Genomic DNA, 23,420 nt, shown 5'->3' with positions numbered 1-23,420 from the left:
TTAAAATATGTTTTCATAAGAACTGAGAAAACTTGAAAAACTTCATATCACAGTATCACAGTATCACAGTATGTTAGAGATTGGAAGGGACCTCAAAAGATCATCTAGTCCAATCCCCCTGCCGGAGCAGGAACACCTAGATAAGGTTACACAGGAACGTATCCAGGCGGGTCTTGAATGTCTCCAAAGAAGGAGATTCCACAACCTCCCTGGGCAGCCTGTTCCAGTGTTCCATCACCCTCACTGAGAAGAAGTTTCTTCTCAGGTTTAAGTGGAACCTCTTGTGTTCCAATTTGTACCCATTTCCCCTTGTCCTTTCATTGTTTGCCACTGAGAAGAGCCTGGCTCCATCCTCGTGACACTCCCCCTTTATATATTTATATACACTAATAAGGTCACCCCTCAATCTCCTCTTCTCCAAACTATAGAGACCCAGCTCCCTCAGTCTCTCCTCATAAGGGAGATGCTGAACTCCCTTAATCATCTTAGTTGCCCTGCGCTGGACTCTCTCCAGCAGGTCCCTGTCCTTCTTAAACTGAGGGGCCCAGAACTGGACACAATATTCATATGTGGCTTTTCTTTCCATAATTCACTTTTCTGAGCCAATGCACATATTTGAATAGAAAAACCTATTTTCAACACAGTCTGAGTATCAAAGTGGAAGCAAAACTCTCCTCTAGACAACACTATTTATTTCTTGATATATGTAAAGCTACTAGTTATGTAAATCTGTGTAACATTTGATATGCTTTTTATTACAGCATTTCATCAATGCATTTTTTTATGTAGGGATAGTTTTATGGCCTATCAGACATTCCCATTTACACTTTCCATGTACTTTGCTACACTTCAGGGAGAAGTCACATCAGTGATGACGACATTAGACTAAAAGCCAGCAGTAGCAACAAGAACAAAAATCACACTCCACAACCTAGAAAACTACCTACCTAAAGATTATCTGATTTTTTAGCCTTGAAATCAAATCACGCGAGAGTTCAGGCAGAATGTCATTTTAAGTGTGTTGTTCACTCTTACACAGACTTTTTTTTTAGAATGCCAACAATCCTCTTTACGGCTAAGGATCCAGTTCAGTTCAGTCACTGTTTTTTTCCTCTGAGGTGATGCAGACCTGTGACGTTAAATGCAAGCATTTCCTTCTTAATTTCCAGATAACTGAAGGTAAACGGAAAAGGAAGGTAGAGATCTATCTGGAAAAAGAAAAACAGTGAACTTTAGCTTTGCCAGAATTTCCTTGCTAATGAACAGTATACTGAGCCACTGGGTAACTATGGAACATCTACAGAAATCAGGAATACTTTTCAGCACTTCTCCTCTAAGCTGGCATCTACTCAGTGACTTCAGGAGAAGAGATGAATTCTCCTCAGGGCGCCTACTGACAGACAATATATTTGCACTCAGTGTTTCAGGTGGTAAATGATCTGTGATGAACCAGGGAGCTTACTCCAGGCCCCTCCTGACACCTTTGCCCCCTGTTAAACTTTTCTGCAGGGGCCTGTGACTGCAGTCATATTCCACAAACACTTTGAGAAACTCTAGACCAGCTCTGCCAGGAAATTTATGATGCGCCTTATAGGAAATAAATCTTTTCATGTTTGTTGCGGTCTATTTCAGTCGTTGAAATCGGAAGAGTCTGGAAACTGCAAAGAACAACACATCCACAAACAATTAACTTGGATTTTTCACTAACTGAAATGGAGAAAATGCTGACTTAAGTAACAATTAGGACTTTATCCTCTACAGTAAACTGAGCAGATCATCAGGTTTCCTACGAACTGTCTGCTCCTTTTATGAAACCACACTTACAAGATTAGTAGCATTGCATTTAACTGGTATGCTGTGGGCAAGTGTAATGCCACCCATATGCGCTGAATGCTGGGCAGGGAGAGCAGGCACACAGATGAACTGAGGCAGTAAGTCCTCAATGAACCCCTCCCTGGCACACTGAGACCAGTCCCTGGTACAAAGACGATTAAGAGGGAAGGTGCAAAGGTGCCTGAGATGTTTAGCTCCTTATGAAGACACGCAGGTTCAGAGAAAAGCAAGATCATGGAAAAGTACACTCTCTGTCCATGCTGTATCTTGTGCCAAACCAGGATCTGTTCTTCATCTCCCCATTCAAATTACAGTCACTGCAAACAACGGTTTCTCCTGTTTACATGGAGATGTAAAGGCTCACATGCCAGATCTGACAGAAGAATTTCACCATGAAATATCTGTGCCATCAGCATGGCAGCATGTACAAATAAAAGCTTTTATATATTTTTAAGTTTTCTTTTATTTGCAATTGACTTGTGTATGTAAATTATATATATAATTATAAGAACTCAAATACAGCATTTCAAACTCAATTCCTTGACATCATTTACAGCTACAAACACTAGCAAAGATAAGAAAAATGCTCCTTCACTTGTGAGGAAAACAAACCCAAAACCAACACAACAAATGCATGTCACCTGTAGTAACAGAGTATTTTACATGTGAACATATTTACAACCGAGGAAGGTGGCAGTCATAATAATGCTACAGACAATTACATCATATCCACAATAAAGATGTTACTTGGAAGCAATTCAATCTTTTTACAAAAGCGCATGGCATCTATGATCTCATTATTCATAAATTAATGTCAAGCCTTTGATTCAGTATTGAAAGAGCTGTATGTACAAATATGTCTCTTACATATCCAGTGATAATTGACATGATGATTCGCAGTAATAACATGAAGTTTTAAAGATGTTAAATGTCATGAAAAACTGTAAAATCTGGATGCTTATCCTATCTCTGTGATAAAACTATCTGAACTTGACGCATTTACAAAACTGGGCTAGAAACACCGCAGGAAACAATATTCCCTTGAAAGAAACAGATTGTGTTCTCTTAAAAACTACTTACTGTAAAATATCTTTCTTCCACTCTCTGAACTATGTGCTAATGTTAAACTAACATTTAATCAATGTTTGTTACTTACAACTAGAGTCAAAGAAAAATTAAAAGCAATCAATGAGAACAACAGAACAAGTAAATCTCTTGATCTATTACTCTCTTAGCATTGTTTTGCTGTATAAACTTAAGCTCCTTCTTAATTGGCATCTCTTTCCATGAGCTTCCAAATATGTGACATTCCCATGTATAAAATTTTGTATGTATGTTCATTTTATAAGTTGTGTCTGAGCCTTTTTTATTTCAGTTTGAAAGAGCAGCTATGTTTATGCAAACAAGAATAAACAACACCATGTGATTTACAGGTGTAAATCACAAATTTCCCGTTGAGAACTGTCAAACCAGGGGATTAACAAAATAAATAAATCCATAAAATAACAGTAAATATTGCAAACATTACCAAATAATGAATGAAAAAATACCAAATCACAAAATCACACCAAATCACAAAATTGATTAAAGAATCTAGATGTTTTCTTATAAATAAATAATAAATAAATACAAACATAAATACATTTAATCCTTAGGGAGCTTAAATTTTGCACTGTGAGAGCTTTAGGTACTTTGCCTGAGTCTTGTACCCCCTATAAGACCTCAGATAGTGTAGTAGTTCCCCCTTAGCATTCTCCTTGCCCAGCCACATGCCTCAAATACCCTCCAAGGGAAGTAGATCTGCTTCCAGCAGTCGGAACTGCCAGTTCTTTGTTGTTAATCAGACATACATTTCCTTGTTACAGCAGTTGTTTTAATGGACCTCAAAAGAGTTCAGGTGTTCTGAGGACACAGGTTGGACAGTATGGTTGGAAAATCCCCCAGGGCCTTTAATTTTCAAAGTAAAGTGTTCATGTAGATGTATAATCAGAGCACAATCAACAGGATGCATGTGCATCACATCTGCAAGCATCCCATAGCAAACGATATGACTCAGGCATCAGTTGCTTTTAAAACTACAGCTGTTTTCTTAGTGCTGTCTCTTAGTGTTGTTACTTATGTGTTGTGGACTTGACTCCATATGCAAATAGAGCAGCTGACTGTGAGATGGAGAATCATAAGCAAATCTAGAGGTACCTCTTGCTCTTAATCACTTTGAGAACACCAGAACTTTTTGTAAAACCCAGTGGTGGGCACCAAATTCAGACTGCGCCCAATAAATGATCCTGCAGGTGAAAACAGCTATGGTGCAGGGGATGCAGGCTTGCCAGTAAATTCCTGTATTACTCATCTTTCTTCTAGAAGCAATTTTCACAAAAACCCGGGCCTGATTCTGGCCAGTTTGCTTTAAAAGGTGCTGGTCATCATTTGGTCAGCAGGTCAGGAGCCCTTTGGGACAGTCTGTTCTGTTTCTCCCTTGCTGAGCAGGTTGCCTGCAGTGGGACATGGATGTTCGTGAGATGTCACAGCATGAACAGAGTCCCCTATCAAATTACAGCCCTCAATCCACAAACCAAGTGTGCCGGTTCAGTTACATCTTAGTGTGTTTTCCATGCAAACTGCGGTATTTAACTTTGGGTACATCCTGAGGATCCTAACGGGACATAATTAGAAGGGCCATACCATGCCTGGGGGCCCACCACCCAGGAACCATGGGCAGGCTGCAGCCTTCCTCGGGGTAGTATTTCCAAGAATCTCTTTGATGTGATATACACCCACAGAGGCACACAGCAAGAGTACAGAGGCTCAGACATGCTGCAATGTTTGTGCAAACAGGCACAAGGATAGAAAGTCTCTTTGTTCCCTGCCCTCTCCTGCTCCCACACTAAGTTTTCAAATGTGGGTGCTGGAGTCTGATGGTACTTTTCAGCACCTACAATGATGTGATTGATGCACTTTAGGATCAAACTGGGTAGCAGGTTTGCCATATTTCGTGCAGGGCCTCATGTTTAAAAATTCATCGGATGTTAAAAGTTTGAAGCGGTTTCAAAAGATCTGCACCTCAAGAAGCAGCCTGTAAGTGAGCACATTAGTTTCATTTCTTTCTATACCACCACCATTGAAAGCTTCTTGTCTAAATTTTATTAGCTAGAAAATGGCAATAGCTTCTTGACCATTTGCTGTATCATGTATGATATGCACAGTATCATGACACTGAGTAGTCTGAAGCCATTATTTTGTTAGGATGCTATATTTAATTCCAGCACTACCCTTTGCTGCATTAAGAACCAATCCTCACCCAAACATCAGAATTTTTTAATCTCAGCAGCCTGAAGTGAGTGGCATTTTGTTTTTCTTTTACAGTAAGGTCAGCGAGTGTACAGCTGCTACAGATTAAGAAATAACAGCTAAGGCATTTGATGCTCAAAGAAAACAGCCCATTAGTGCAAAAATCACAAAGACCGTGTCTTAACTCTCCAGATTCCAAATATTTACTCTTAATAATCTTTTCATCACCATAATTTCAGAATTTATATTCCTACCCCTGTTCTAAGACATGATTCAGCCTCACCTGGAAAGTCACCTACATTGCTGTAAAGCTCTTACTCAATAGTTGTTTCTCTAATTATCATGTGCTAATTGATTCTAAATTAACTAAATAAGCCATTTTTTCTTAACATGGTGGGAGAGGGAAGTTATACCTCTTTAGCTGTACGTTGTTCTTTCCTCACCGAACACAACTCCTCCTTATCTTTCACTGACGATAACTTTGGGTACCACTTTGCACTCAGAGCCTCCCATGAGGGGAGTGCTGTACCATACCCCCGTAATCGGTACTGGGCACTGTGCTTGAGGGGCGGCTGGAGAACAAGTGGCATGTGGGTGTAGGACACCTGTGGCTCTGTCCTAGGGATGAACAGCCTGGAGAGAAGGGTATGTGGGGGAGAATGTGTTTCTGGGAGCCCATTGATACTCAGCTTGAACACATGGGCCACAGCTACCCCTGAGCAAGGTCTGGGCTATCATGCCTTAGGCAGGAGGAATCTCAAGACTGTAAATCAGTAACTTTTTTTGTTTCACTAAGTTTTTTATTCAATTACCAGGTGCAATTTCCAGTTAAAATAAACTTAGCTTTGGGATAGCAGTGAAAGATAATCAAAGCAACTCACCCCACATCAAACTCTTCCTTTCCTCTGTCAATGTACTCTGGACAGGTTGGGCCTGATGCCACTCTTAAGTGTTCCTGCTACCAAATACTGTTTTCGTTTACTGCCTCTCACTCCTTTTTCACTAATAAGGTTTTTTAACTTGATCTCTTTTAAGCATAGCACTGTTCTCCTGTCACTTCCACACATACGCAAAAAGAAACTACAATGGAAGGAAATGCTGCAGGGGGAAAGCAGAGAGGAAAAGGCAGTACGAGTGTCCTGAGAACAAATTCATAAGCTAGCCTAAATGGATACACTCAGAGGAAGGGCAGACTATCTCTCATAAGTCACTCCCACCTAAGGGAGCTTGTGCAGCACTACTGTAAATACAGTCAGAAGAGGCTGATGTGTTTGTAGTGCAGAAGCTCTTTGTGGCTTTGGGTCGTAGTAGCAAGCTCTGGAGTGTGCACAGCACCATTGCATTGCACATCCCAGAGTTGCTGAGGTGCCTAGAGGCCATTGGTTTAAACAGTGGGACTGTCTTTCTCACAGAAACAAGTTTTAACATCATTTTTTAACACATTTAGCCAAAGTCCTTTCACTTCACAAGACACTGATGCTGACCACACCATAACACCAGTGATGACTGGCTGGTTGTAGAATAATAGTAATAAAAATGTTAATTAATACTCATTTGCAAGGTGAACAAGGGTCATGTAACACTCATGAAAAGGTCACTTTGTGAGGTGGCCGAGAATGAGGAATTCTCACCTTTTAGACTGAACGTAGCCCTCTGAAAGCATTTGCTTTTGCTAGCTCTGAACACAATCTGCCAATAAATGGGCATTGGCTAAGGAAATGAAGAGATCCCAGGAATGAGACTGCTGCCTTTCTTCCAAAGAACCCCCAGTTATCAAGAGAAGTGAGTGGTCTGGAAGAAAAATTGTTGATGTCTCTTCCCCGAAGCTACTTCAAACAGTAAACGAGCACACAAGGTCCCGTGTTTATTTTCTTTTAAATATATTTTTGAAAATATTGTGTGATCCAAAATATGTATTTTTCAATTTTGCGTGCCATAGCCCAGCCATGAGTGATGTATTTTATCCATATTCATAACAGTGTACAAACTTTCTATTCATAGCTCTCTCCACAGCATAAATTTTGGTGGGCATCCTGGAATTTCCTTCTGCGGCATATAGTAATCCTTTACCTGAGGGCTTGCTCCAAATAAATGTTTACATTCCTCTGACAGCTCACTTGAAATGTAAAGGAACAAGGTATGTGAGTCTTCATTAAATAACTGACTGTATTTACATGTTTGGGGGAGGAAGGCACATAGCGTTCCTACACTGGACTGGGTGCAGGAATGTCCAACCTTGTTTCCTCTCATAAATACTTCATAATAAAAAAGACCTTAAAAACATGCCAATTCAAACTGTGGATTGACCCTTCCAACTCCAGGCACCGTAGCTAGGAGGGACTGAAATAAACACCACAAGTAAGCAGTGCCTGCAGCAGCCAGTCATCTATGGAAACCACAGCCTCGTCTTTGGTTCTGGGGACCATCACTTCATTCGGAGGCTATTCCAGGGAGGTCAGACTGAAAGGGAGGGTGGTGGGTGGCAAGGGTAACACATCAAAGGTGCCAAGGGAGGTGGAAACAATCTGAAGAAAAACTTCCTAGTCTAGGATCGGGTTTTATTTAATTTCACCCAGTTCAAGGAAATAACATTTTTACTTATGTTGATGAAAGAATGTCTCATCAGCTAGGGATAAGCATTCCAAAGCAGTAAATAGGAAAAATGCCCATACATATACAGTTACTGAAGTAAATGTGTTGCTGTTTGCTTACTAGAGTGCCAGGTCTACTCAAGCTCCTGTTATTCCAGCTAGTCACATGGGGTTTCTTTAAGCTTTTAATCATTATTCCTATCACCAGGGCTATTCACTTGGCCACCCTCCTTTAAGCTGCCACCAAGCTGGGGCTGGCAGGCTACCAAAACATCCCCAGGAGAAAAAAGCCGGGAGTTTGTTATTCTGCAGGGATCCAAACCCACAGCTTTCTCTGGTCACTCCTGTCCACCTTCTTTGGCAGTTGAGCTCAAATAAGATATCCTTCAGCTGCCTTTGATATCCTTTAACTGAGGGTGTATGTTGTTTAGCCCCAGGAGAAAGGTAAAACACAGAGGCTCTTTCTCCACTACTTGCATTCCCGCACAGTAAAAAATCTCATGTTTCCCAGTTACGAGTTAGGTGCTTAGCATAAGTGCTCCTTGAGAGGACCATATTTTTTTCCTTTCCTCTTGATTGCTATCAAGACTACTCAGAGGCCTCTCTAAACTGACATGAGGAGCTTGTGCAAACTGAATGAAAACAAAATTAGTACTAGTTTTGTTTCTGCTCACAAAACCTCTCAAAAGCTGAGTGACATCTTGTTCAAGACACTTAGTGGCTCATAATGAACCTAACAGCTTTACTTTAAATGAAGGAAAATGTCATGGATGTTACATGATTTACACTGGCATAAAACTAGGGGAAGCAAATGGACCCTAGTAGCTACAGTAAATGAGAATTACAGCAATAATAGTTTGTAATAAAACCCAGTCTCTTCTCTGAGGAACAAAATTGCCTCTGCATCCTTGAATTAAGTTTGGATCTGAACTCTTTGTGAGCTAATTTCCTGTACAGTCCCCAGTTCACAGTGTAGAAACCACGGCATGTATATGTAAAGTAACTTGTCCTAGTGTCATAGAGGAAGTCAAAGATAAATCCAGGAGTGGAAACAAACCAGACCATAGTATAAATTTGCAAAATTCCCACTAGAATCTAAAAATGCATTTATTCAAACCTAATTTTACACTTACTTCATACTTCTGTGCCTTAAAACCAAAACTATCCTTTGTCTACCTATAATTTCAAAATCTACCCATTATTGGGAAGACATATGTGTTCATTAGGCAATTGATACAGCTGTATTCTGTGCCTCTGCACATTTCTTTGCTTAATTATATTTATATACATCTTCTACCAACATGTTTCAGAGAAGCGTAGTAAGGACAAAACAATCTGAGGAGCAGAGAGTTTCATTCAGATAATTTTTATTTAAAGTCATAGCTATTATCAAGCAGTTATCATTGCCAGAATGTTTTGCATCTCTTGCTACAAAGGTCACTCTTCTGTGTGGCAGCCAACATGCCCAAGAAAAGTTCCTGGACATATGAACCCTTCTCAGCATACTTTTGAAATCCACAGACTTGGGGTTCATTTAAGTGATGAAACAGATGACCAAACTGAAATGTCCTTCCAGGAAATAACCTGACCCCCTCCTTCCAGTACTTAAAGCAGAACACTGTTATCAAAAACAGGTTCAGAAAGTCAGGTGGCACATCGTAAGAATAATGAATTTTGATCTTCCAGGGTTTTGTAAACTGACTTGACATTATGGTATACATCTTCCAATGCAGGTAATAAGCTACAGAGAAGCCTAATTGGATTTCAAAGATGTTAGTACATTGTTCATATAGATACAGACAAGCACCTCAGAGGTTAATATCTGTGGCTACCAGTGTAGTCAGAGTACACTGCAGAACTGTAAACTTATAGATAATCTTTATTGAAAAAGTAGCTAAGTAAATCTCTCACTCTCCTCAAATATTGATGAAAACATGGTCAACATGTACCAGTACTCTCCCATAGCAGCTCATGCATCCCAGACCAACTTTTACATCGGAGCCCTTCAGACGCTTGAAGCATGTCCCTAGGGTTGGCAGGCTGAGACTAACTTGCAATTTTCTAATGATGGAGATGCAAATATCGATATCTTAACATTTCAATCAAGTTTTTCAGTGGGGTTTCCTTGGAAAATTTCCATTGTGTTTAGCTGGTGAACTGTAAGATCTATCAGCGGTCCTCCACCAAACAACTCCAGAAAACCACTGTGAATGGGAAGAACCACAATTAAAATTGGGCTGTGGTGTGTCACTGTGTCATGGTTGCATATCTTAAATGGAGAAGCTGAGAGACATCTCCTAGATTACCAGGACATTTCCAGGCATATTCCTGTAGGTTTCAGCATACTTCCCACCACATGACCAGCCTCATGCAGTTAGCTCCCTGGAAGTAGAATTTAGAGCCCTGTCATTCTAAAATTTTCCTGTAGCACGTGGCTAATCTTATACATCTAGAGACTGCCTGCATTACCATTAAGTCTCATTGGAACTGCACTTCAAGCCCCTGTGCGACTCCCGTGCTTCAGAAACCAAGTAAAGAGACTGCTATTTCCTGCACTCAGGAAAAAATTACTGCCTCTGCGTCATATGACAAACAGTGACAAAGTTGAACCACAGTTTACAAATTGCAAAGCAGTAAATCAGATAGTCTCAGTGAGATTAAAGGTGGGCAAAATAACAAGTTTAATTAATCTATGCAAGCCCTTAAAATTATTCCTCTATTGTCACATTCCGGAGGAAACAAAATCTCTTTGAAAAGTATTGTGTTCCTCCAAAGCAGCAGTGGCAGCTCTTTACACCCAAGCATTTAATATAAACTGGAAAACTGTTTAAAGTCTTTGAAAAAAGGATTTTTCATTCTTCTTTGCCAGAGTGGAAAGTTACTTCACAAGTTTTAAAATATTTGCAAATTTATCTAGGTTTGAAAAAAAACAAAACAGTATGTAAGATGTATAAAACCTCAGACCTCAGATTCCTTGGGGCTTGTTTATTTCCAAGTTAAGAAACCAAAGCATTTGATGGTTACCAGAAAGAGGGTGATTTTGTGCTGGTTACATCAAATACAGTTTACCATTGTCTGTGGAACAATTTTCTGTCAAGAAATCCTTTTGGCTGAGCTTTGGATAGCAACAGACTTTTGCTATTAAATACAGTCCTGTTTAACACCAACCCAGTGGCAGACTGTGAACCACTTCCATTTGGTAATCCACTGTGATTTATAACTTTCTGTGAAGCCAGAAAACTCTCTCATTCTCACAGGTATCTCATTAAAAAAACAACCACCTCTTCAATTCAAAAAACAAGGGAGTAAATATCCCAGAAACATGCTTGGTTTGGTATATTTCGTCTTTTGTTATATACATTTCAGACCAAATTTGCTTGTGTTCATGTACTTTAAAAATTCAGAATTTCAAAATACTTCCCTGTGAGGCACTGTACCTCGCTAGGAAAAGACAAAGTGGTCCACAAAGGACTTAGTGCCTGAATGTCAGATTATTAGTTGTGCACCGGTTGATAGCTGAGCAGTATCAAGTTTTTGTATTAGTATTGTCCATTGTTATCAATATCATTCCATTATCACTTGTGCTTTGTTCCTAATGTCCACCATCAGATGCTATTGGCAAATACAGAACAAAGAAAAGTGAGCAAGTTGTATTTTTTGTGTTTTAAATGCTTTACTAGAAACAGGAGTTAAGCAGATAAGCATTTAAAAACCATCAGCTGTGGATGAATGAGGTTTTAAGTTATTTTCTGTACCCTGAACTAAAGACAACTGGACACATGCACAGAAGAAAAGCTGTACATTCAGATAAATAAAACTTGTGACATTTCAGTTAATGGGACCTTCAAACATTCAGTGCTTCATAAGCATGGATGATACATGCTATGTTCCTTTAAAAAAGTCACATTGGTATCAGGAGTCAATGCAGTGCAGAATCCACTAAAGAATAATTTCAGCTCCTTGAAAAGCTTGTAATAATATCCAACTCACTATTTCTGCTGTAGGTTTTCTTTTAGAGAAAGTGTGTAAGAAAAGAAAGTTTCAAACAGCCCATATAGTTGGGTAGTAAGTGATATCTTGCAACTGAATTTGTTGAAGCATTTGGTTCCTGGCTAGAATACAGCTAGCCTTCACCAATCTATTGAGTGTTGATGAATGCAGAAGGTGTGAAGGCTGAGCTGAGAAAACACCATTTTGTTACCCACTTTTTCCTGTGCGTCCTTCTGGAACATTGTGCCAAAACACTGTGCACTCTATCTATAGTGCTGGCATCAGCTTCCAGAGCATCGCTATGTTTCCTTTGGGATGTCACAGCCTGTGTGTTAGCTGAACAGCAAATGAAGCATACTAATGAAAACAACAACAGAAACAAATCCATATTGCAGTCTGCTTCAAGTGATTTCTCATCATTTCCAATGCTTCCAGACCATCTTCAGGCCTGCAGGACATGGGCAGCAACAAGCCCTCACTCTGTCAGGCAGCTTCCTTGCAGACACACTCAGCATCAAAAGTATCATCAATTATTCCTAAATACACTCATCCTTCTTTGAGCTGGAGGACTGAGGTCAGGGCTAGTTAAAATATTGAGTCTCCCATTACGCACTCTACTTTGTAGAAGCTTGCTGGCTGCCACACTGCTCTCTGGCATCAGCAAATGAAAGAATAGTTCATCCTTTGTGTCCCATATTATTTTTTACCTCACAAGGATGCAGCAGCTCTTTTCAGGAGACCATGGGTCATCTGAAGAATCATGCCCACAAACTCTAGTAGAGCACTACCAAAAAGACATCCAGGAGCCATCCCCTTGGGATTCAGCCAGTTCTCTTGTTCCGCAATCTGAATTGCTTCTTTCAGATGCTACTGGGGAGAAGAGTTAAATATCAGCTTTGAATGCTGCTTTTCAAAGGCAGCCACGTCATTGCTCATTTTAAAATAAACAACTCTTGCACTGCACAGTAGAATGAGTTATGTGTTTCTTGTGCTATCTATAAATTGGTGGTTTTGTCTGTGATCCCTTTTTTTTTTTTTTATTTCCTATGGATAAAGGTCAGTAAAATATGAACAAACATGATTTATTGGAGTACCTTTATGGGAAAATCAGTTTCCAACACTTAAATCACATAACGATTTTATCACTCCCTTTTATTTCAGCAACATTTGACATGGTCACACCTCAGTTGAAGATAACAAAGACATGATGAGATATAATCTCACCACATTTGTATTCCACTGGCCCAATGTTTTCAGATCAACCACTTTCTTCCTCTTCCCTCATACTTCTATTTTATTTTTCCTTTTTTTCTTTCTTCTTGCTCTATTTAAAGTTTTCTTCTCCCCTTCTTCTTAATGATTTTTTGCAAAATTCTGCTCTTGTGCAGAATCCTCAACTAAGACAGCTTAGAGTAGTCATGTTTTATCAGGAAGAAGCCAAGAAATGACAGTGAAGGCATATCTCTAATAGCCACTTCAAACAGTGAGAAGTTTAAATGTATATAGATCTTTTCATAGTTCATCCAGATGAGTCCTACAATCTGGCAAAAAGAGGAGCTTCTGCAGACATCATTACTGGTGGTATTATGATCTCATCTCCTCTGACGTAGGAAACACAACAGCTAGTGGTCAAGGTGGCTGGGCATAAGGAATGTACTGTAGCGTTTAAACAGAAGATGACAAAATGCACAGCCGCTGCTGTTGGTGTGGCGGGGGGGGAAGAAAAATGCACTTTTGTTTAGTTTTTGCACTTATGTTAAGGAAAGTGCTGTTACTATGTGTTACTTTTAAGAGAGCCAAAATATTCCTGTGCTTTGTGAGACTTTCAGTGTGATTTCAGAGTGAGTGATAGGAAATGTATGGCAGTGGCTCACAGCCTGAAGTCTGTTTTATTCCAAGACAGCCCATAAAGCATTAGAAGGACCATCAGAGCACATACCCTGCTGCTGTCTTCCGATAGAACCATACTTTTACCACGACAAATGAGTGGTATGTTTGTTTCATTTCATGCAAGAAAGGGTAAGTGAGAGCAGATTTAAACGTAGAATTATACTGAGTTAACATATGATATAATCATGGAATCATGAATGGTTTGGGTTGGAAAAAACCTTAAAGATCATTTAGTTCCAACTCCCCTGCCAAGGGTAGGGACACCTTCCACTAGTCAAGGTTGCTCAAAACCCTAATGGCCTTGAACACTTCCAGGGGTGGGGCAGCCACAACTACTCTGGATAACCTGTTCCGATGTCTCACCACCCTCACAGTGGAGAATTCCTACCTAATAGCTAATCTAAATCTCCCTATTTCAGTTTAAATCCATTACGCCTTCTCTTGTCATTACATGCCCTTATAAAAAGTCCCTCTTCAGATTTCCTGTAGGCCCTCTTTAGGTATTGGAAGGCTGCTAAAAGGTCTCCCTCGATCCTTCTCCATAATCATCTCTCTGTTCTTTTTGTTTTAAGAAGCAACACATGTCATGTCTGGATCATGGAAAAAAACACAGTGCTGATATAAGATGCAAGAAAAGCAATTCTCCAGCCCCTGTGTTTTTCATATGGAGATGCACTGCGTGATGGTAAAGGATCATTTCAACCCATCAATCGACTGACTGTTGTAGTATTTGTCGTTGTGGTGCTTATTTGTTTTGCTAAAGGAAATGCTTCAGCCAGGAGCTCGCACACAGCCTGGCACAAAATGGAACGTGCCCACATTCCTGACAATGATGGTTTACTTAGCTGTGTGGGGGAAGCTGTTTTCAGCTGGCTGTTTAGAGCTCCCTTTTTTTCCTGAAGAAAAGGGGGAAACATAATACCATGGAGTATCATGGACTTGAGCTGCCCTATTTCACCACCAGACCTAAACTCTTCCAAAACAGAATACCTCAAAACATCCAGTGGGCAATAAGGTGTGCATTTATGCACTGCTGTGGCAGGCTGTGTGTTGGTTTTTCATGATGACTTTCAGCTAGCTCAGGGTTACAAACCAGGCACAGTAGCCTTAGCTACCTATTAGTCTCCAGGCTGCTACTGTGGCATAAACTTTTCTCCAAAATATCTGCTTTACACTGCCTAAGATGTCTGTACTTTGTGTATTAACCCCCTAAAGGATTGGCTGAGAATATTTGCAGATCATTTTAGGAGATGAGATGGCTGTGAAGTGCAGAAGGCTGGGATGGCTCAGCTGGGAGCAGAGGGAGGATATGGCTAAGGTTTGTGCAATAAGGAAGGCAGAGAAGAAGGTAAGGGAGAAGGTGTTCAAACAAATTCTCTTCTAGTAGAACAGGACTCGGTTTAAAACAGATAAAAGTCACTCAACAAAGCAGGCAGTGCACTTCTAATACCTGATGCCACAGGATCTGCAGTGAGGAGTCAGAGCAAACCTCCAGATTGAAAACAGGATTAGATAAGAGAAAGCAAAATAGGTCCAAAAAAAAAAAAAATCACTGCTAATGGGGGTGGATGTTCCCCATGCCACCCCCAATCCAACAATTATTTTTATGCTACTTTTAATGGTTATCGAGAAAATTCAGTCTCCCTAGAACACTTTCTCCAGAACAAGTAAGGGGGGATCCTGTCTCTCCCCAGTGGCTCTCTAGTGAGATCAAGGAGGCTGGCTCATTTAGGCTGAAGTTTGCTTCAGCTTAAACGAGTCCCCACATAAAGAGAATTTATCTTAATAAGCCCATGACAACAGTAAAAAAATCATATAACAGAAACAAAGAAACCAATATTTTGAGCTATTTTTAGAGCAAATAAACATGCAAAACCTAAAAGAATCAGTGTAAAATTTTTCTCCCACCCTGTCAGCCATTCACTGACATAAAGGCAGAGTTCAGCCACAGTGGTTCAGCTTCATTATTGTCCCCCTGTGGCAATGGGATTTGAGAAAATTACATGACTTCAGCAAAAACGGCCAGCATCTTGAGCCAGGTTCCATGTAGTTTTGACTGCTGGGAACAGCACTGCTAGTCTTGCTTCAGCTGGTGAATGAAAACTAAGTGGATCATTTTTTACATCAGTTTTAGGAATGAGATTATAGCCTTTGACTCAGAAATTACTTCCAATATTCATTTTGATCCATTTATTTGAATTCATCAGGGATAACTGCTTCAGCAGTCAGTCATTGCTTTTCCCACTAAACCCATGCCACAGATTACTTTGGTATATTCCCTTTTAGTTTATCTTTGTTCACAATAACCCCAAATTCCTTGACAAATGGCAATGCATGTGTAAACTGTCTGAAAGATAACCTCTTACTGGAAAGTGTACCATACATAATTATGACTCAGTCTGGGAACAACAAAAACACCTCAGTGTTTTGGTTTGTCAGCTCCACTCTGTGGTGTTCACCAGTCTTGATAATCCAGGGCAATAACACAGACTGTCCCATTTCAAGTTTTCTTTGCACCATTCTTTGCACTAAAACTGCCAAATTCATTGGCATTCCTGTGCTTCTGCACCAACTTTTGGGTCCCCAAGCCTCAACTGACTTCTATTTAGCATAATTTATCACCTTGAGAGGAATCCTCTTTCTTGCCACTATGCCTGGCTGCAAAGTGTGAAATGGGTACCTATATAAAAATACATACCTATAATATAATATAATATAATTAATATAATATAATATAAATGTACCCATAATATAATAATGTGTAACAATGGTTTGTGGCAGTAACTTCCCTTTTCCACCCTTTATCCACCCCACATGGGTGCGGGCTTTCCTTGTTGATGGTCACAGGTAGAAAAAAATGATAGAAAACACCTTTACTGAGGGGGCACTGTCTGCCTGCTGGGTCCCATGAGAGACCAAATCTTCACCCTCTGTGCAGAACCAGGTGTTTTGGGCCTCCTTTTCTTCCTAGGAAAGATTTTTGCACGTGGAAGAGGACTGTCAACATTTATTTCAATCTTATTCTCACTGGGCTGTAGTGTGCAAAGTAGCCTATTGACTTTCTGCTTCATGCCTTGCTGTGAATTCAAGATCAGCATGTATTGCTTGGTAGTGCTGGTATTTATTGGTACAATGAGTTTTACCAAGTTTACAGTTCCACAAAGTCTGCCAGACAGGCTAACAGGAAGTGAAGAAAGAAACAATGAATGAAATGAAATGAAAAACATTCTCTTGACTACTGTAGGTATAAACTGACTTTTCATTGAAACGTCACAAAAAGTCACCCAGGAAAGAACCAGAAGTCAAATTAGTCATCAGCCTGGTAAAGCTGTATGTATCAAGTCCTCTTTGTTCCAACAATGTACACATTTAGTTTGGAATAATAGTCACCAGTAACCAAGACAAATATGATTGATGCTGACATAGTGTAAGTATAAAGGAAACAACAAAACATATGAGGAAATACCTCAAAGATAAACACAACTGTTTGTCCAGTAGCCACCTATTGCCCTGTAGTAACCCTTTCCTTTTCTGTTCCCATTCTGTTTGCTTCACCATCCCAAATGACATCCTGGATTTCTTTAATTTAATTTTATTTAATTTAAGCTATTTATTTAATGCCTTGCTTTTACTTAATTTCTAGAAATTTAAATGGACCTGTATGCGTAGTCATCAGTCTGTTCATTCATTTTACCTGCAGGAATTCCTTGGGCAGTATAAATAGTTTAGTTTCAGACAGCTTGTTTCCAGTGTATAAGGCTTCTTGACAGCAAGGAACTCAGTTAATAATTGCACATAGTCTGTGGACATGCACTGTCTTGGGCTGTAGCTGCACCAGCTGAAAAGGTTACTGGAGCAGCACCTCGCCCCCATCTACCTGTCACCTTCTCTCTGCGGCCCCTAACCAACATCCACCAAAAACTGACAGGTCCATTTTAAGGATTTAAAGAAGGGACCACTGATACAGCAGCTTATTTTGACTGAAACAAGTTATGGGAAGTCACATGAGAAGCCTTGTCAGCAGGTCAGAGACGACAATAACTTCCAGTAGCAGAGAGGGAAGGAGGCCTGGACCACTGACCTTTTCATTGGCACAGCTGCATCTGGGAAAGAGTATGCATCCACAGACTTCCACAAATGCTAGCTGAAAGGGAAAAGATGAGAAAGCCAGAAGAAATGCTATGTAGGCATGTCAATGGGCATGCAGTTCAAAGAAAAACATCTTGGGCTTCCAGTGAACTTATTCCACTCAAGACAGTGGGAGCTCTGACGTTTATGGCAGTGACAGAAATAATTGAGTTGTCAGGATGACTTGAACAATTAAATGAAAGGACAGTTTATCACGCATCATAAGATGAATGTCAGCTTGCTAGACCGCATAATTAAATCATGTGTCTGAGCCCTACATTCTTACTTATGCACCTAAAGAAATAGATTGAATTTCATAAGCACTGGGAATCCAGGCATCTCCTGTTGACTTTGTCAGTCCAAAGGCAACTGTAAGGTACCCAAATCTGGGGAAAATAAAACCATGTATATCCTTGCATAAGGGCCAAGATATCTACTTTTAAGTACATTTGTGTTGATCTTTCAGTCTGTGCAACCGAATACAAGAAAATAAAGCCCATTTGGAAAGGCAAACTTTGAATTTGCTTACTTATTTTAAAATACTACAAAAACTGTAAGAATAACAGATTAGATTTTACAGCAGCACAATTATAGCATTTTGGATGAGTGTGCAAGATCTTAGCCTGGTGTAGTCATAATTAAATTTCTTCTAGGTATATTTTCTTTTTCTTCAGAACAGAAACCTCCTATTCTGTCAAATGCAAATAAGTCTCTAATTTCTAAATGTAAAAGGTGTGTGGATCACTTCAGCAGCTGTTATCTTTCAGATGTATGTAAGGAGATCTTTCAGCTTTTATGTTCAGTCATAGAAGAAACTATTTACATAGCCAACAGCAATCTCTGAATAATGCAATAACATTTAGCACCTTCACTGACTTTACTGAATCTTTCACAGTGTGTTTAGAGGTAGAACTGCCCCACAGTAAGGGATGAAAAGCTTTATAATGGTTTTATGCTTTCTACTCAGATGTCTTCATGAGAGTAAAGCAGAGCAATTATTTTCACAAATTGGTGGTTTCTAGATCTGACTGTGCTTGGTAATGGAGACACAACTGTATTTAATTGTATCAGTCACCTTGTCCAAGGTCAGGTTGAGATTGATGTGGCAGCTGTAAAATGATGTGGAGCACATTGCAGTGAGTATGATGCAACCAGTCCATGCTTCAACGTATTGAGGGCTCTTGACCTTTCAAGAAACAGAGAGGAAAAGAGACAGGGAAAGGGGAAATATAAAAAAATAAGTAAACACTCTGCATATATCTGCACATACTTAGTCTTTAACATTACATCAAAACTCATGTACAATATACCATAGCGTATTCATTTTTACAAAGTTGTAGATATTATAGTACCTCACTCTCTGGTCCTCCTTTCCTAATTTTTTCCCGTATGTTAGGGAAGTCTGTAGTGAAGAAACAGATCTACTATGCACAAAGTTCATACATCAAACACTTGAGTACAATAGGAGGGAAAGACAGCTGTGAACTGCTTTTATCGCTTCCCCAGACCCAGATCAGCCAGTGTCTCAAAGTGTCTGGAGAGATCAGGGAGCAGAAACTTATCTTTCTTCATGTATGTTGCCTGCAGAGGCTTCATGGGGAAAGCTGTGTTAGCTGAAATCTGGAAGGAACTAAGATGCTGTGGCCTTGCCTAGACAAATAGTGCCCTGACATTGACCAGGTCCTCCTGGCCCCTATGCCCAAACATGATTTCTCTCCACTTGGTGTATGACAGCATCAGACAGTCAAACCCCATCTGAAAGTCTGATCAACCTAATATACTTTTATTCAATCCAGAATTGAACCTAACCGTTTGTGTAAAATTCACATTTTATTGGATCCCACTCCACCAAATACTGTGTATGTGTACATATGTATATATACTTGCAAAACATACAATTTTGCTTCGTATTTTTAAAACTAAGATCTGACTGTTGTAATTTTCTTAAAATATTATTATTTAATTTCTGACTCTGTAAGCATTTAGGCTGGGTTCACAGGTGGAATTATGCAGTGGTCCAGCCTAATTACTTTGAAAATGCCTAATTTCCAAATGTGATCCCTCCTGGCATTTCCTCAGCTCTTTCAGAACCTGCAAGCACTTCCATATTTTGTCCATCAGATTTCTCAGCCTTAACATAGTGTCTCAATCTAATACTGTTCTGCTTCTCCCATCTGATCTAATAGGTGTTTTTGGAGCACTTCTACTACTGAAGTATCACCACAGAAGAAGTGTTTCCACCTTTTTTTCCTCAGATCATATTCAGCTCCATCCTCCTGTTTCCACTGAACTGCAAGAAAAGCTCTGAGAGGATGAGGCTCAATGTGAGAAGATCAGGCTCAATTTCATCTTCTTCTGGAAGCTCTTTATATGCCCCAGGCATTTAGAGGTGACAAATCCCAGGCAATATACTACTCTGAGATCCTCTTTGATGATTTGGATAATAAACTGCAGTGAATAACCACATTTGTTAGGTCAGAGGCAAAGAAAAGGAATTAAACAGCACATTCTTCTCAGGACCCATTTCTGCTAGCCCCATGCTGTTGCAGAAAGGTCACTATGGCTGTAATCTGTGTGAGTTTAGCACAACATAGACAGTTGGAGATGGAAGAGAGCTCAGGGTAATGAGTCCTGATTAAAAAGTCATCAACTGCCTGCAGTTTGGAGACTGAGAAGAAGTGGAATTTCAGATAATATTTCCACTGGTTTATTTATAACCACACTGGCTTTTGTGGATCCAGCTGCTAAGGATTTAGAACTCTCTACATATTGTGAAAGGTGGGTAGGAGTCTTACCTTTCCAGCAGTGAAGTTGAGTAAGACAACTAAAAGAGTAAGGGTGCCACGTAACACTGAAAACCCCATCCTGATAGTCTTCTGGGAGTCCCATTAATTCACATCAGGCTAAGTGCTTTTTAAAAGTTTAACCCTGAAACCTTAAGTCTCAGCCTCTGCAGGGCTATTTCATCTGACTGCAGAGAAACATCTATTCCTAGGCTTTATAGTAACAGTAAATGCAGTGTCGTTCAGAAACTTACTATCAATTTAAACACAAAGTTTACCACCTGGCCTAGAAGCATTTATTTCTTCTGTCTTTCCTCTCTGCATGTACTGTTATATTTCTGAGAGCAAAATACTCATCGCTATCTCCCTCCAATGGTAAAATTTGGTAATTTATTTTGCAGAAATTAAAAGATATTCAAAGGTATTACAGCACCCACTATTTACAGAGGTTTTTCCAGTCGAGTGAGTAGAGGGAGAGTCTCTTCCGAAAAGACAGTTTTAAAAGCCAAGTACTGATTAGAACATGCAGTTACTTCTAAAGAACAATTCTTATTTATTATGTAGGTATTTATTTATATATAATAAAATCACAGGATTGAGCTGGAGGGTCGTTCAGGCTGACTGGGAGCTCAGCTCTTTATTCCAACCTCCTGTTCAAAACAGGGACAGCTGCATGGTTGAACCAGGCTGCTTAGGGCTATTCCACTCAGGTGTGGAAAACACCTGAGGGGTCCAATCGTCCTCAGCATGAAAACCCTTTTATACCCAGCCTGAACCTCTTATTTCCACTCACACTTCTTGTCTCTCAGCCTCGATCATGCAGCACAGTGAAGACCCTGGCTATGTCTTCTTGACCACCTCCCAGTGGGTGCTGTGAGCCTTCCAGCACAATTTTTTCCCAAGGCTGAACCAGCCCTGTCCCTTGACCTCCCCACATGGGAAGAGTGCTCTGGCCTGACCACTTCAGAGCTCCCAGCTGAGCTTGCTCCCGTCTGTCTATGTCTCCCATGCAAAAGTCCCAGTTGAAGGCATCACCTATGCATGGTCTGACATGAGCTGAGCTGGGAGATCATGTAAACTGGTGTCTGTGCTCCTATTAATATAATGAAATACCAAGCCTGAAAAGACCTCAACAAGTTTCTTCCATGCTAACATGAGTGATTGGATGTCTCCATTTTTCCAAAATCTAGATAAAGACAGCTGACACCAGACACTCATGATCGGAGAGTAGGGGAGAGGTGCCTCCTCAGCTCTACTTGCATGGCAGCAGTGGGCCTTTACAGGACATTTCCTTTCAGGGTGTGAAGAGGGGCTCGAGTAGAACAGAAACCTTCACTCTGAGCATATAACTATTACTGAAAACGTGGAAAATATGAACACAGCTCAGCTGAGAACACAGATCACACAAGTCAAGGTCAGGTCTTGCTGTGGTTTCACTGTTTCCCGGTAGCAGCTGCAAGAATTTCCATGCTTTTCTGATCTGAATTTCATTTGGAAAGTATGTAAATGGCTATTTTCATTGCTTGTACCGGCTTAGTCAGAAAGTCATGCTGAGGAAGATGGTCATTTGCCAGAATTTTCATAAGTATTCAAGCCATCATAGTTCACTCAAGAGATGCTAAAAGAGAGAAGAGGTTTGACAGTGTAGCTGAGTGGCAGAGCTACTGGTTGTGACGATTCAGCATGTGGCACTGGGAGGCCTGCATGAGGTAGCAAAAGCTGTGCTATTTGACTCCAAATCTTCCTTATTACCAGTGGCAAATTTTGCTCTCCCTACTGATACTTCATTCTCCTCATGCCTTGCTGCAATTTAGTCAGTAATATGGTAATCTTGTAAATACTAAACCACCAAGAATAACACAATTCAAATGTTGAAATACTTGCTAAAAACAAAATATTTCAATGTTTAAGTGTATTCAGATTTTACAAATAGATTCAGTCTATGCTCACATAGATTTTGCAGCTTATTTCAGGGATTTAAATGGTGTGTTTGGTACATGTGTGTGCATGCATAATATAAGACATGGAATAAAAATGGAGGTATAACTTATTCACAAAATAACTTTTCAGAATCACCTCTGAGAATTACAAGCCTTGGTCATAGACAATGTCAATGATACTGAAGCATCACCTCACTTGTCTCTAGTGAAGAGCCATCACCTATGAGGTACCCGAACATCATCAAATATCAGAATTTAAATTTGCAGAAACAGAGAAAAGAAAAAAAAAAAACTGCAAGCAGGTGCCCATGGTGGAATATAAATGAGGATTTCCTTCTCCCCCAGCGCTCAGCAGGCACACTCAAAGCTTCACCAATACAACTGAAGAATCAGGTCACTTTGCAGAAGACTTCTGAGCATCTTAAACACATAGAATCATAGAATACTTAGGGTTGAAAAGGACCTTAAGATCATCAAGTTCCAACCCCCCTGCCATGGGCAGGGACACCTCACACTAAACCATCTCAACCAAGGCTTCGTACAACCTGGCCTTGAACACTGCCAGGGATGAAGCATTCACAACCCACCTGGGCAACCGATTCCAGTGCCTCACCACCCTAACAGGAAAGAATTAATTCCTTATATCCAATCTAGACTTCCCCTGTTTAAGTTTTAACTCGTTACCCCTTGTCCTATCACTACAGTCCTTAATGAAGAGTCCGTCCCCAGCATCCCTACAGGCCCCCTTTAGATACTGGAAGGCTGCTATGAGGTCTCCATGCAGCCTTCTCTTCTCCAGGCTCAACAGCCCCAACTTTCTCAGCCTGTTTTCATACGGGAGGTGCTCCAGTCCCCTGATCATCCTCGTGGCCCTCCTCTGGACTTGTTCCAACAGTTCCATGTCCTTTTTATGTTGAGGACACCAGAACTGCACACAATACTCCAAGTGAGGTCAACAGGAGCAGAGTAGAGAGGCA

This window comes from Neopsephotus bourkii, unplaced genomic scaffold, assembly GCF_033783945.1.
Source record: "Neopsephotus bourkii isolate Nb327-2 ecotype Australia unplaced genomic scaffold, CSIRO-AGI_Nbou_v1 NB_1765, whole genome shotgun sequence".
NCBI lineage: Eukaryota > Metazoa > Chordata > Aves > Psittaciformes > Psittacidae > Neopsephotus > Neopsephotus bourkii.
The sequence above is the reverse complement of the archived record's forward strand: the minus strand, read 5'-3'. Positions refer to the sequence as shown.